Source organism: Pelodiscus sinensis, chromosome 18 (genome assembly GCF_052426305.1).
Source record: "Pelodiscus sinensis isolate ZL-2025 chromosome 18, ASM5242630v1, whole genome shotgun sequence".
Lineage (NCBI taxonomy): Eukaryota > Metazoa > Chordata > Testudines > Trionychidae > Pelodiscus > Pelodiscus sinensis.
In genome coordinates this window covers 18,717,107-18,732,639 of record NC_143069.1, presented here as the reverse complement: position 1 = coordinate 18,732,639, position 15,533 = coordinate 18,717,107, and the positions used below count along the sequence as shown (strand labels likewise).

General features: G+C 53.3%; 1 protein-coding gene across 1 annotated transcript in view; it reads left to right on the top strand.

Annotated features, from left to right (window-relative positions):
* LOC149523270 (uncharacterized) overlaps window positions 1-15,533 on the top strand; it is a 378,475-nt gene that overhangs the window by 290,006 nt on the left and 72,936 nt on the right. The gene's annotated exons all lie outside the window — the stretch shown is intronic.

Genomic DNA, 15,533 nt, shown 5'->3' with positions numbered 1-15,533 from the left:
GGCGGCTGCCATAATAGTCGATACAGTGACCCAGAGGCCTGGACCCTTTTAAATCATCAGCTCCCGGGACAACTGCCCCCTTTGCCTCTCCCCCTCCCCTTCCGTGGCCCCTGTCTGTGGGGCTTCAGACCCTGGTGGTCAAAGTATTTTGGTCTGGTTAGTACAGCAGGGGACAGGGAGTTGGGACATACGGGTCCTATTCCTAGCGCTGCCACTGGCTTGCTGTGTTTTTGAACAAGCTGCTCCTCATTTTTGGGACTCAGTTGCCTCTGTAGTAAGTTGCGGGTTGGTAACATAAAATCAGCAGGCCCGAATAAAGGCCGGTAACATAAAAACAGCAACAGGCCTGAAATCTAGGAAGCAAGACTTTGGCTCAGTGGAACCGCAGGCAGGAAAGAGAAATAGTATAAGCCAGATCAAGCATAAAGGTCCAGGCACAGGTACCAAGCACATTTATAGAATCCTAGGGCTGGAAGAGACCTCAGGAGTCAACAAAAAATCCTCATTAAAAAAAAAATTGTTTGGTGTTCCTCGGTCTTAAAAAGTTTAAGAAACACTTGTCTAGACAGTACTGGGTCCTGCCATGAGGGCAGGGGACTGGACTCGACCTCTCGAGGTCCCTTCCTGCCAGCTACATGTGGCAATGAAACGGTAATTCGAACTAAGTCCTTAGTTCGAATTAACTGTTACATCTCATTCTATAGCCGCGCGGCAGTTACTTCGGGCTAGTGGAATTTCAAAATGGCGACCGGACGGGAACATGCAAATAAAGCCTGGGCTATTTAAATCCCGGGCTTCATTTACAACTCCGGTTGCCTGCTTTGCCTACCTAGCTCAAATTAACGAGCTAATGTAGACATACCCTTATTGACTAATTGAGTAGTCGATGGAAATTCCACCAACTACTGGATTAGCTGATTAAGCGCAATTTAACATCCCTCGGTTGAGCTACCACATATGTTTTAGAAAGACATCCAATCTTTATGGCTTGTGTGTAGTTCAACGCATTAAATTCCAAGCAGGTTGCTGAAGTTTCTTTTTTTCATCATGATTGGCAATTTGACCAGCCTTATACAGTAATGGATCTTTACCATTCCTCTGATTTCTTTTTTTCCCGATATATTTAAACATTTCCTAATTATCCTTTATGTTACTGGTTATAGATTTTTTTTTTCAATTTTAGCTTCTCCTATCAACTGTTTGCTTTTTCATAAATCGCGTCCTCCCTTTTTTCCCATTTGCTTTATATTTTTTTCTTGTGGTGTTTATGACAAAAACTAAAACATAGGACATAAACTTTGAGTCCTATTTATAGTACTTCAGGTTGGTTTAATGGAAAAATGGGTTGATACAGAGTAAATTGGTGTTCAAAATAACCCTTTCTCGGGCAATTTTTCTCTCGAAAGCCTCACCTTTTTCAGCCTCCTTCCACTAACTTCTGATTTTAAATGTTTGGATTGTTAGACATGTGCTCAGGAAACCTTACCTGTCACTAAACGTAGATTTTGTTTGTGTTAATTATAGATATGAATGGAGCTAGTTAATCCCTGTTGTAAGATTCCAGTGGAGCCAAAGAAAGTAAACAAGTAACTAATTTGGGTCAATCTTTCTACTTGACAGTCCCTAGGAATCTACCGTTTCAACATTTCCCGGGAACAGAAACACAAGTTAGAACAGTGATAGAAATGTAGCCGTGTTAGTCTGGTGTAGCTGAAACGAAATACAGGACTATGTAGCACTTTAAAGACTAACAAGATGGTTTATTAGATGATGAGCTTTCGTGGGCCAGACCCACTTCCTCAGATCAAATAGTGGATCTGAGGAAGTGGGTCTGGCCCACGAAAGCTCATCATCTAATAAATCATCTTGTTAGTCTTTAAAGCGCTACACAGTCCTGTATTTTGTTACAAGTTAAAACACTCATTAATTTTGGCTTCATTCAGCTTTCCCTTCGAACAAATTAAAAACATAGTTGATAAGTGGCAAAGTTGGTGCATGGGAGTGAAGGACACGTTAGCTCATTATGCCTACACAGGGGGATGTCACACTGGTCTGACCAGTTCCAAGGACAGTTGGGCTGCCATAGAATGGGATGCAGAGCTGCTCTTCAGGAGCTCCATGGATTGGACCTATACTGCTGTTGAAGGAATTGGGGCTCTCAAATAAAAGAAGTCCCTTGCCTTAGAACCATAGAATCCCAGGGCTGGAAGAGACCTCAGGAGTCATCGAGTGCAGCCCCCTGCCCAAAAGCAGGACCAATCCCAACTCAATCATCCCAACCAGGTCTGTGTCAAACCAGGACTTAAAAACCTCTAGGGATGGAGATTCCACCATCTCCCTAGTTAGCCCATTCCAGTGCTTCCCCATTCTCTTAGGGAAAGAGTTTTTCCTAATATCCAACATACACCTCCCCCACTGCACCTTGAGACCATCACTCCTCGTTCTGCCATCGTCACCACTGTGAACAGCCTCTCTCCATCCTCTTTGGAACCTCCCTTCAGATAGTTAAAGGCTGCTATCAAATCCCCCGTCATTCTTCTGCAGACTAAACAAGCCCAACTCCCTCAGCCTCTCCTAAGTCATGTGCTCCAGCCTCCTAATAATTTTTGTTGCCCTCCACTGGACCCTCTCCAATGCGTCCACATCCTTCCTGTAGTGGGGGGCCCAGAACTGGACACAATACTCCAGACGTGGCCTCACCACATCCCAATAAAGGGGAATAATCACTTCCCTAGATCTGCTGGCAATGTTCCTCCTAATGCACCCTAATATGCCATTAGCCTTCTTGGCTACAAGGGCACACTGTTGACTCATATCCAGCTTCTCATCCACTGTAACCCCCAGGTCCTTTTCTGCAGAACTGCTACTTAGCCAGTCGGTCCCAGCCTATAACAATTCTTGGGATTCTTCCATTCAAGTGCAGGACTCTGCACTTGTCCTTGTTGAACCTCATCAGATTTCTTTTGGCCCAATCCTCCAATATGTCTTGGACACTCTGCACCATATACCCTACCCTCCAATGTATCTACCTTTCCCCCTAGCTTAGTGACATAGGCAAACTTGCTGAGGGTGCAATCCATCCCCTCATCCAGTCATTAATAAAGATGTTGAACAAAACCGACCGTAGAACCGGTCTTTGAGGTCCTCTGCTTGAAACTGACCACCAGTCAGACATCGAGCTGTTGATCGCTACCCATTGAGCCCAACAGTCTAGCCCGATTTCTATCCATCTTACAGTCCATTAATCCAATCCATACTTCCTTAACTTGCTGGCAAGAATAAGTCCAGGTATATCACATCCACTGAATTCCCCATGTCCACAGAGCCAGTTACCTCGTCATAGAAAGCAATCAGGTTGGTCAAGCATGACTTGCCCTTGGTGAATCCATGCTGACTGCTCCTGATCCCTTTCCTTATTCTAAGTGCTTCAAAATGGATTCCTTGAGGATCCCCTCCATGATTTTTCCGGGGAGTGAGGTAAGGCTGACCGGTCTGTAGTTCTGTGGATTGTCCTAAGGAACATCTTGGTACCATTTACCTCCCACAAATAAAGTACATACCGACCTATGTTCAGGACCAGGTCAAAGTTGACAGCATAACAGATAGTAAGTTGACAGTATGAAGACTAGGAAGTAAGCCCCCTTCTGCAAGGTAAGGGACGGTAACCAGGTAACAGGGGGTAGCAACCTGATACATCTGGAATGTATAAAAGTTCACCTCAAATGGTGTTCACCAGCTGACTGTGTGGGGGCACTGGATGGTGCTCAGTGGGTGTTAGGACATTGCCACGGCTTCCATAAAGTGTAGCGGCGCAGCGCTGAGTCTGTTCGCTGGCAACTATTATTGCATGTTGTTACGCAAAAAATCTGCTTGGGCGATTTCGAATCTTATCTGGTTTGTGGTCTCTGGGGACTCTGGGCACGGAGACCACATCCAGCGATAGTGACTCGGCTCTGCAACTTTAGCGAAGAGCCAGGTGGCTTGTACCTCATGCAGTAGAGAAGGCTCCAGACTTACAAACCAGGTAACAGAACTTTTGCGTTCTCCTCCAGCAGCAGGCGCTCCGACACAGCTGGACTGAGTACAACACCTGCAAATAACCCAGTTAGTTAATGCAAGCATAAAGAGAGGCAGCCTGGCCAGATGCAACCATTCATTAACTTCCAGGCCAGAGAGGGCCATTGTGATCTTCAGTCTAGCCTGGCATCCTATGAGGTGCACACAGGCCCTTCTCTTCCACTTGTTTAAACAGAGGCACCCTGGGGCACCTTAAAGACTAACACGTGTATTTGGGCATCCGCTTCCAGGGGTAAAAAACACTTGGACCTGCTTTTCCTCCGCAACAGCTGATGCCCACATAAATCTTCAAGGTGCCACAGGACTCCTTGTTAGTAATGACTGTTGGGGTTGCCCCTCTAAGGCTATGTCTACACTGCAGGCTTTTTGCACAAGAACAGCTGTTCTTGCGCAAAAACTTGCAGAGTGTCTACACTGCGTGCGTGTTTTTGCACAAGTATTACAGTACAGCATCAGCAAACAGGGCTTCTTCCGGAAGAGTTATTCCTCTCCCCACGAGGAATAAGCCCTCTTGCACAAGAGCTCTTCCAGAAGGCGGCAGTGTAGACAGGCAACATGAATTTCTTGCGCAAAAAACCCCTACGGCTAAAATGGCCATCAGAGCTTTCTTGTGCAAGAGAGTGTCGACACTGCCATGGATGCTCTTGTGCAAAAGCACATCTCTTCTGCAAAAGCACATGGCAGTGTGGACGCGCTCGTATGGAAGACCTTTTGCACAAGAACTCTTCTGCAAAACAGTTCTTGTGCAAGAAGCCTGCAGTGTAGACAGAGCCCACGAGTTTCAGAGGGGTAGCTGAGTGAGTCTGTAACAGGAAAAACTTAAAACACAACATATAGTCAGTCACCTTAAAGATTAACAAACCGTGTCAATGGGATCATGAGCTTTCCTGGGCATAGCCCACTTCTTCAGACGACTGGAGTGTTGTATGTCCAGAACCAAAATGAACAGGGGAGGAAAAAATGGGAGGGGCGAAAAAAGGAGGCAGTGGGTATGTAAATATCAAAGGGGAAACCCAGCTGGTATGTAACGGGCACCACTGATAAGAGTTGTTGGGAATTTCCCAGGAACCGATCGGGGTTTCTTAGGAACAAGTTTAAAAAGGGGTGAGAATCGGGGTGTCGGGGACTTGAACCCGGACGGCCTTTGTTCGTTGTCTGACCGCAAAGAGACAGGCAACACCAGCAAGATTCAATCACAAGCTCTTTATTGAATAGTGCGCACTTACAATAGAGAGCGGCCCGTCTCCAAAGTGAACCAGCCACGATTTTATTAACAGGTAGGCTTATATAGACAGTTCCGTTACGTTATAGACTATTTGCCCAAGCAACCCACCCTTCTTTATCGGTTAGAAACTTTTAGTATCCATGGACACCTGGCCAACTATACATCATGGCCTTAAGCAATTTATAATGCATTAGCAATTTCTTATCAGCCCAAAAGACAGGTACTGGGCAATAAGGAGACAGTTTGTTATGGCCAAAGGAGAACATAAACAGGGAGTTTGGAACAAACGGGGAGAGCAGAAACGGAGTCTCCTTATCAGTTCTCAAAACAAACTGTTTCTTATCACAGCAGGTACAAAAATGCAGCTTCTTGCTTATCTTTAAAGTTAAGTTTAAAAAGGGGTGAGAATCGGGGTGAACTGGGTGGATGCCTGGGTGAGGGTTGGGTCGAACAACGCAGGGAGGGAAAAGCAGGAGCGTGGGGCGTGAGGGCAGGTGAGCGCTGCGGTGAAAGCCACGTGCGCAGGCCGGGCCGGGCCCCTCTCTCCTCCAGCTGACTTGCAACTTCCACTGCCGGCCCACGTGGCCCTCGAAGGGCGGAGCTTCCCCTTTCCTGCGCCCGCCCCTGGGGCCCTCCAGCCAATGGGAAGCGAGGGCTAATGTTGCTGGTGTTTCAACATTCGGAGCCGGCTGGCACAGCTGCTGCCGCGGGCCCGGGAGCTGCGAGCAGGCAGGAGGCAGAGGTGAGGGGCGGGGGGCGGTGACTCCTGGCCCCCCAGCGCAGGGGGGTCCAGGTCCGGGTCCGTCCGGGGTTACCAGGCCGCGCACTCCCCTCGCTCTTGGAGGCGACGCTGGTGCCAGTGTCTGCTTCAATGCGACCCTACAATAACAAGCCCCAATCGGCCGAGTCGCTGCTTGTTTCACCTCGTGTCCCCCTGCGCTGCAGAAATCCCGCCTCTGCTGGGCCAGCCCCGAGACACGGGGTTGCCCCTGGATTGTAAGCAAGCTGCCCCCTTCTCCCCCATGCTCCCCATTCCCTGAATATCAGTCCTGCCCCCGCAGCCTGCACAAATCTTCATCCTTTAGGACCAAATAGGAAGGGGAGGGGGCGAGGGATTATTTTCTTTATTCCCACCCCCCCTAACGGAAGGAGCTGTTCTCTGTGTCTCTGTTTACAAACCAAGGAACGTGTTTCTTCCTCCTTTGGGTTGGGTTTTTTTTTTTGCCTGTTTCTTGACAAGATTGATTGAAATGTTGGTCTGACTAGAGTAGTCCCCAAGTTTAGCGCCCTGCCCTGAAGCAGGACGAAGTCAACCAAGACCTACGGGTTTGTCTAACCCTGTCTAATTCTTTCTTCCCACCCATGCTTCCCCAGAAGGGATCAGACAGGCTGTACACAGCGGGTGTTTAAGTCTCAGCTTGACAAAGCCCTGGCCGGGTTGATTTAGTTGGGATTGGTCCTGCCTAGAGCAGGGGGCTGGATTTGATGACCTTCTGAGGTCTCTTCCAGCTCTATGATTCTATGATTCCCTCCCCTTTCCTTCACCATCATTAATATCCTTTTGCAGTGAGTTCCAGAGGTTGATTATACACTTCAAAATACGGCCGTTTTAACTAGAGCTGGAAGGAAGTTTTCTGAGGGGATGTTTTTCCATTGGAAAATGCTGATTTTAGTGACCTTTTGTTTGGAAGGGGAAAACTCCACCATTTCAGAACATTAAAATGTAGTTTTCCATTCCTGAAATGACTCTTTGTTTGGTCTCTTTAAGGTTTATCTTCCGTAATCCACCGTACTACATTTAAAAAAAGTCAAAATCTAAACAAAACGTGAATTTATTTGCAGAACTGTGTGTGATCAGGAAAAAAAAGTCAAAATCCTGGAATTTCTAGTCCCAATTCAACCCTACTTTTAGCCACCTTGGTGCCAGGGATGTAAAATCTCATTTAATTAGCTAACCAGTTAAACAATATGTTGAACCAGTTAACTGATTAAATGGGACACGTAGGACGTGTTAAAGATGGGCTTGGAACAGCCCACACACCTACCCCCTTGGCACACTGCTGTGACTGCTGAGCAACCCTACCCGTGGCGTGCCAGAGTGCCCTGTGCCTATGGCTGGTGGAGGGCTGCTCCAGCCCCCTCTGGTTAACCATAACCGGCTTACTGGTTAACCATTCACTTCCAAACTTGGTGTCCCCACTGCTAACATTAGGACAGTGGTCCCCAACACGGTGCCCGCATTTGTATGCGCCCGCCAAGTGCTCAGGGCTGGCCTGGCCCCGGGCACGTGGCGCATGTGCGGTGCCGGAGCTGGCCCCGGGCGCATGGTGCACGGTGAGCGCCGGCCCCGGGGGCGCCGCAGATTGGCTGCCCGCGCTATGGCCACGTGGCGCATGGGGGGAGCGCAGGCTCCGGGCGTGCGGCACTTGCAGGGTGCGCCAGCCCTGGGCGCACAGCGCTTGGAGAGCGCCGGCCCCGGGCGCGCGGTGCTTGGGGGGGGGAGAGTGCCAGCGCTAGTGCCGGCCCCGGGCGCGTGGCGCTTGCAGGGTGCGCCGGCCCCGGGCACGCGGTGCTTGGGGGGAGAGCGCCGGTCCCGGGCGCGCGGCGCTTGGTGGGAGGCCCGGCCCTGGGCATGCGGTACTTGTGGGGGGGAGGGCGGCCCTGGGAATGTGTCTATGGGGGGGCCCCGCCCCCGGGTGCGCAATGGGGGGCTCCGCTCCAGGGCGCCCTGTGGGCAAACAGCCACACCCCTTGGCGCCCGGCAACCTCAAATGGTTGGGGACCACTGATTTAGGAGAAGCCATTGGCTGCCTCCCCTACCCCGCCCCATTCCTTCTTTGACATTCCCCTGCTCCCATGGGGGTCACGCTGCCCCCCTTTGAGAGCTGATGCTGAAAAGTGCTGGGAAAGCTCGGGGCGATTATCTGCCTGACCCCGGTGAACAGGAGCTGCCAAAGGCCCTGAAGTGTGACAGACCCTGGAGCTGTGACCGGCCCTTTCACCCAGCAGGATGTGCCGAATGCCCCAGAGGACCAAGGGATGGTGGGCGTGGCACTTCAAGCACACCTTGATTTTCTTCTGTCAGGGCTGGGGCATCGGACCACCCAGGCTGGGTTCCTGTGATTTCCCGCGCGTGCTGGGCGGATGGTTTCCTGTCCAGTGCAGATCGCTGCTGGTGCGGGACCTCTGCATATAAATGCTGGGTAAGTCCTGGTGGGTTTTTAATGGGCAGTGTCATGTGGTTTGGTAACTCAGGGTGCCCCTGTATAAAACTATGGTACGCCCACATCTTGAATACTGTGTACAGCTGTGGTCTCCTCACCTCAAAAAAGATATTTTGGCCTTGGAAAGGGTTCAGAAAAGGGCAACTAACATGATTAGGGGTTTGGAACGAGTCCCATATGAGGAGAGGTTAAAGCGATGGGACTTTTCAGTTTAGAAAAGAGGAGACTGAGGGGGGATATGATAGAGGTCTATAAAAACATGAGTGGTGTGGAGAGGGTGAATAAAGAAAAGTGATTTATTAGTTCCCATAATAGAAGAACTAGAGGACACCAAATGAAGTTAATGGGTAGCAGGTTTAAAACTAATAAGAGAAAGTTCTTCTTCACACAGCGTGTAGTCAACCTGTGGAACTCCTTGCCAGAGGAGACTGTGAAGGCTAGGACTATAACAGGATTTAAAGAGAAGCTAGATAATCTCACGGAGGTTAGGTCCATAAAAGGCCATTAGCCAGGAGATAGAAATAGTGTCCCTGGCCTCTGTTTGTGGAAGGCTGGAGAAGGATGGCAGGAGACAAATCGCTTGATCATTGTCTTTGGTCAACCCTCTTTGGGGCACCTGGTGCTGGCCACTGTCAGCAGACAGGCTACCCAGTACTGCCGTTCTTATGTTAGGGTTCTTGGTTGGGGCACAGGGCAGAGCCCATCAGTTCAGAGCTGCTAAGAGCAGAGTTATTTGCACTTACATCCCAGCCAGACTCCCTCGTATCCCCTAACACAGGGCTGGGGGGATCCTTTTTTGGGTCGGGGGCCACAGAGAAATCCGTCGGGCCTTGTAGGAGTTGGGCGGCAGGAGTGGAGCTTAGTGCCTACAGGGCCAAGGGAAACAGAGAGGGCACCATGTCCACAGGGCCGGGGTGCCATTTTCCCTAGGGCCTCCGGGGGGGTGGTGGGGGGAGTGTGTCTATGGTCTAGGAGCCAGGGCCCACCAAAGATGAATCCGACCCAGGCTCTGGTACATCTCTGCAGCGCTGCCGGCCGGTTCCCCCACCTCTTGGTCCTCAACCCAACTAGACCCGCTTCCCGACGGCTGGTTGCCCCCCGGCCAGCCCCGCTCCCTCCAGCCCCCTCCCAGCCAGCCCTGCTTCCCGGCGGCCGGTTCCCCCCCACCCCCTCTCTTCCAGCCAGTCCCGCCCCCCCCCCCCCCCGGCCCCTGCTGTTCGGTATTTTTTTAAACCATCTGGTAACCCTAGCAGGTGGGGGTGAAAAGTGCATGGAAATGCCTGCACAGGCGCGTCTGGGAATGAGATGCTGCTCTAACATCTCCGCCTCTGTTCACTTCCAGCCCCTGCCTCGTGGCGCTGGCCCCCCGTGGCCTGGGCAGGCCCCCCAGGCGCACCATGGCCCGGCATAGCAAGCTGCAGAAGCACGTCCTGAGCCTATACAGGCAGTTCCTGCGCGCCGGCCGGGAGAAGCCGGGATTCCTGCCTCGCATCCAGGCTGAGTTCCGGAAGAACGCCAGCATCCCCTGGGCCGACGTGATGCACATCGAGTATCTGCTCCGCCGTGGCCAGAGGCAGCTGGCGCAGCTCCGAGACGCGAACACCAAACAGATGGGCACCTTTGTCCAAGCCAAACCGGAGGAGCAGTGACCCCTGCTGGTTGGCGCAAGCGTCTGTCTTGTACTGGGACGGTTGGGGGTGAATTCACAGATCAGCCTTCCTGGTTCTCACATCCCTGTGCACCCCTCGTGTCCAAACACAGGTGCCTGGCTTGGCATTTGCTGAGCTAAGGTGTCTTTATTGGCAGCCAAGCTTTTAAACAGTTCAGGTGTGGATGGGTGATTTGGAGGAGATGCTCTTGTTTCCAGGACCTGGTACACAATTCATTCTACCCCTGCTGGCTCCTCTCTTCGGGTATGTCTACACTACAGCGCTAGTTCGAACTAAGCTAATTCGAACTAACGCGTCTAGAACTAAAAACTAGTTTTGCTAATTCGAACTAGCAAGTCCACATTGAGTGGACTCTGAACAGGGCTTAAGGATGGCCGGAAGCAGTGCCAGCAGGGCATCAGAGGAGGACTTAGAGCGTGGAGATGCAGTCTCAGGCTAGCCGAGGGCTGCGCTTAAAGGGTCCCGACCCCCACCCCGGACAGACAGTTCTAAGGGGTGCCCCGCTTGAAAACCAGTCCTGGCTTGGAGTGCCCGGCGTACCCACACTGGGCACATCACACCACTCAGCCATCAGCCCGGCTGCACTTGCCGCAGGCTGCCATCTGGGGAGAGGGGGTAATCGGGGGGCTGCAGGAGAGCTTCCACCCCCAGAAGCCTGCAGAGCCAGCCCAGTCCTCCCCATCGGGGGCTCGTACCCCATTCCTCCCTCACCTCCTTCCACTTACCCTTCCCTAGCCCCCCTTCTTATTGATGTACAAAATAAAGATAACGTTTCTTCCAACATTGACTCTGTCTTTATTGAACACAACTGGGGGAGACTGGGAAAAGGAGGTGGGAGAGGGGAAGATTAAGGCTGGGAGAGGGGAGGGCAACTAACATGATAAGGGGTTGGGAACAGGTCCCAGATGAAGAGAGGCTACAGAGACTGGGACTGTTCAGCTTAGAAAAGAGGAGACGGAGGGGGGACAGGCTAGAGGTCTCTAAAAGCAGGGGTTGGGTGGAGAGGGTGCATTCAGAAAAGTTCTTCCTGAGTTCCCATAAAGAAGGACTAGAGGACACCAAAGGAAAGGACTGGGTAGCAGGCTTGAAACTAGTAAGAGAAAGTTTTTCTTCTTGACAAAGCAAATAGTTAACCGGTGGAACTCCTTGCTGCAGGAGGCTGTGAAGGCTACAACTAGAACAGAGTTTAAAGGGAAGTGAGATCAAGTCATGGAGGTTGGGTCCATGGAGTAGTCTTAGCCAGGGGGTAGGAGTGGTGTCCCTGCCCAAAGTTTGTGCAAGGCTGGAGAGGGATGGCACGAGACAAATGGCTTGGTCACTGTCTTTGGTCCATCCCCTCCATGGTCCCTAGGGTTGGCCGCTGTCGGCAGACAGGCTACTGGGCTAGATGGACCTTTGGTCTGACCCAGGACGGCCATTGTAAGCTCAGGGCTCAGGGTCGGGGGTCTCAGTGGACCCCCTTGATTTTCATGCAAACCTGCTCCTGGGTGGCCAGGCTGGCAGCTCTCCTGCCCTAGATGGCCACTTTCCTGTGCCTAGTGCGGAGATCGTGGACGAGGTCCACGATGTCCGCACTAGCCCAGGAATGTACCCGCCTCTTGCGGTCCCGGGCAAGCTTCCGGGAGCCGCCAGCCTGGTCCCGGGAAGAGGGGGTGGGCTGGGGGACATCGGGTGGGTGGCTCTGTGCCGTGCCAGGTGCAGGGTCTGCTGGCTGGGTGCTAGCAGGCTTGCACCTGGCACGGGCACCGTAGCCAGCCCGTGCCCCTTTAAGGGGTCCGGGGCCGGGAGGGGGGCATAGAGTTTCCCTGGTGTTGGCCAGAGTGGCCACCAGGGAAACTTGGGGAGGGCTAGCCTCCCACTCGTTCGAATTAAGGGGCTACACAGCCCTTAATTCGAACTAGTAAGTTTGAACTAGGCTTAAGCCTCGTAAAATGAGGTTTTCCTAGTTCGAACTAAGCGCTCCGCTAGTTCGATTCAAATTCGAACTAGCGGAGCGCTAGTGTAGCGGCTATGAATGTTAGTTCGAACTAACGTCCGTTAGTTCGAACTAACATTGTAGTGTAGACATACCCTTCCATCCTTAGCCAAAGAGGAACAAGCCAGTTAGCCCAGGGAAATAAAAGAAAGGGAGAGCGGTGACGGAAAACCCTGTGTCTGTCATTTTTTCAAATGATCTATCTTGCCTAAAAGCCTGTCAGGGATTGGGCTCTGTTGCAGGAGGTGCTGGCGAAACACTCCGTGGATTTGGGTGCTACAATTCCTGAGTGTCGTCCGCCTTCCTGCCCCCTCCCCCCACCGAAGCGCTTTGGAAGGCTCACAAAGGACAGAGACCTGCCTTTTGAAAATCCGACTCCCCACCGGTGTCTCAAGACAGGCGGCTCTCTCTCGCCAAAAACGGAGGCAGCAGCGTGGGATGACAGGCAGCCAGGTCACAAGGGGAGGTGCTTTTTAGACCAGTTCCCTCCTGGCACTCCGTACTGCTGCCTCAGTATCAGAGGCAGCAGCACAAGCTGGCAGCAGCCCTTGCCTGGGGGCTGGGTCTGAGCTTCTGGACCTGGTGCAAACTGGAACTGAGCGAGGCTGCCTGCCTGCCTGGCTCCTAACACACTGTAAATGCAGAGCCGCAGAGGGGGTAGGTCCCGCACCCAGCGCGAGCCAGGACTGAGACAGCTGGCCCCTGGGGACTATCGAAAAGTCAAGTAACCGATAAGAAATCATGAGGTTAATTGACTACTCAGTGAATATCTAACGTCCCTAATCCCTTTTCATAGTTCCCCTCTGGACTCTCTCCCCTAAAGCATGGCCCTGAGATCTGGACACAGTGCTCCAGCTCAGGCCTCCTCCATGCCAAATAGCTAGGAGAGTGACCTCCCATGTCTGCCGTACGTCTCCTACCACGCCCCAGGGCTATGCCCTCTTACTGAAGGGCTTTGTGTCTGAGATCGCTTCTCTCCTAGGCTACGTCTACACAACGAGTTTTTTTGGCAACAAATATGCTAACGAGGGACTCTATGACACGCAATGTCATTTGCATATTTTCTGCCGATCCGTTTTTGTGCTCGGGGTTTGTGCGCAAAACCAAGCCGTGTGGATGTTTACTTTTTGTGCAAAAAACCCCCTTTTCCCACAAGATCCCTATGCCTGCAAAAAGGCCGACCGATCTTGTGCAAAAAGGGGCTTTTGCCTAAAAAGAAAACATCCACATGGCTTGTTTTTGCGTGTTCTTGCGAAAAAACTTGTGGCGCGTCTACACTCTACGTGTGTTCTTGCAGAAGTAAATTTGCAGTAAAGCATCAGAGAACAGGGCTCCTTGCACAGGAGTTATTCCTCTCCCGACGATGACTAAGCCCCCTTTGTGCAAGAGCTGTTGTGCAAGAAGGCAGCGTGGACGGGCACCAGGGGCTTCTTGAGCAAGACACTTTTATGGCTAAAATGACCATCAGAGCTTTCTTGCACAAGAGAGCGTTCACACTGCCATGGATGCTCTTGTGCAAAAGCCCATGGCAGGGTGGAGGCACTCTTGCACGAGACCTTTTGCGCAAGAACTCCGGCGTGAAACAGCTCTCGTGCAAGAAGCCTGCAGTGTAGGGCAGGGAGCAGCCTATGAGGGAGGGGGAGGGACCCCTAGTAATGGCTCAAACTTCCCAGGGGGGTGGCCAGAGGCAGGACATTTGCCTGGCAGGGTGGGGGGGGGGGCGGTGACCTCACAGGGGCTTTGGGCAGCCCTCAGCATATAAGGCAAAGGGCAGGTGGGGAGGTGATGACCTCACAGAGGGACCCACATCTCAGGCTGATAAAAGCGGGGGGCGGGCCCAGGGGACTTTGGAGACCCCCGGTTGCTTTAGCTCTGGTGCGTCTCCTCCTCACGGTTCGTTCGCGTTCTGTGAGTTCCACATCCCGACACCTTTGTGACGAAGGTAAGAGCCCCCAGGGGTTGGATCCCGCCCGGGGCCGGCTGGGTTCCAGGCAGGCCCAGCCCTCGGTCAAGGGCCAGAAGGTGATTCCTCACCTGGGCTGCGTCCTTAGCGCCACTGGGGCTTTCTCCTGGTTGGTTTCCCTTTTCCTCCATCCCCCCACATTTCTGCTCTGTTCTTGCCTCCTCTGTGACCTTCCCTTGCTGCCTCCCCCAGCTTGGGACCCAACAGACTAGCTGAAGGACGGGGGGTGGTTTGCAGGAGCCGTGGGGTGGGGGATGCAGCCCCCATTGTGGGGACTGGGGAGGTGGGGCTGGAACAAGTCTATGCCGGTGTCTTTGGGGAGAACGCTCCACCCCCCACACCTTAGATTCTCCCCTGATTGGCCAAGAAGGGGCTGTTGATGGGCAGGAGACTCGTGGAATGAGGAGTAACGGTAGTTTGAACTAGGAAGCCTAGTTCGAACTACCTAGTTCGTGCCCCGTGTAGCCGCGCTGCACGGGGTTCGAACGAGCGGGGTTTTAAAAATGGCGGCTCCCCGCTTATGCAAATGAAGCCCGGGAAATTCAAATCCCGGGCTTCATTTGCAAGTGCGGTATGCCTACATTACCCTCCTAGTTCGAACTAGCGGGGTAGTGTAGACATACCCTCAGGTCCTTGCAGTGCCTGTGCAAGACCGAACCGATAAGCAAGGGGCCATTTGGGGGCTGGGGGCAGGCGCTCTGGGGAGCTGGAACCCCTGGATTTCGTTCATCAGGCTGCGCCCCAAGCTCCCCTTTGCTCCCCTCATATCCAGCATGGCCAAACGTTTTCGGCTGTGGTTCAAGAAAGCCCTGAAGATGGCCCCAGGGCCGGTGGGGAGCAGCTTCTCCGTCCCCGCGGGCGGGGAAGCTGGATCCCACCAGCTCGGGGCGACTCGCCCACCGGCCAGGCCCCCCCGGACCTGGCTCCAGAGGCGGCTGGGCAGGCGGGACCCAGCCCAGCGGGGGAGCCGGGTAGGGTGGCTCCGGGGCCTCCTCTGTGGAGAGAAACACCTGCCCCGGGAGCCCAGCCCCCATTACCACCAGGGGGCATCGCCCTGCCCGGCCCCCGGGGACCTGCCAGTCTCCGGGAGCCCCCAGCCCGTCGCTCCCCGCACCAGCCCCTGCAGCTGTGGGTCCAGGTCCGTCAGCAGCAGCGCCTGGGCCTCCAGCTGCAGCTGGGCCACCTCCCGCAGCCGCTCAGACCCAGGTGAGGGGCCGTGAACACGCTGGGCCCAGGGGCTCACCCAGTACCCGGGGGGGGGGGGCAGCCCCAGTGTCTGCCCCGCAGCCAGGGCAATGGATGGGGGGGGGCTGCTTGGCTCTCTTGTTCCTGGTGGGGGCTCTGCTGAGGGCGTTGGCAGATGTGAGGGTGGCAGGGGGATGGGTCCCTGCGAGGGGCG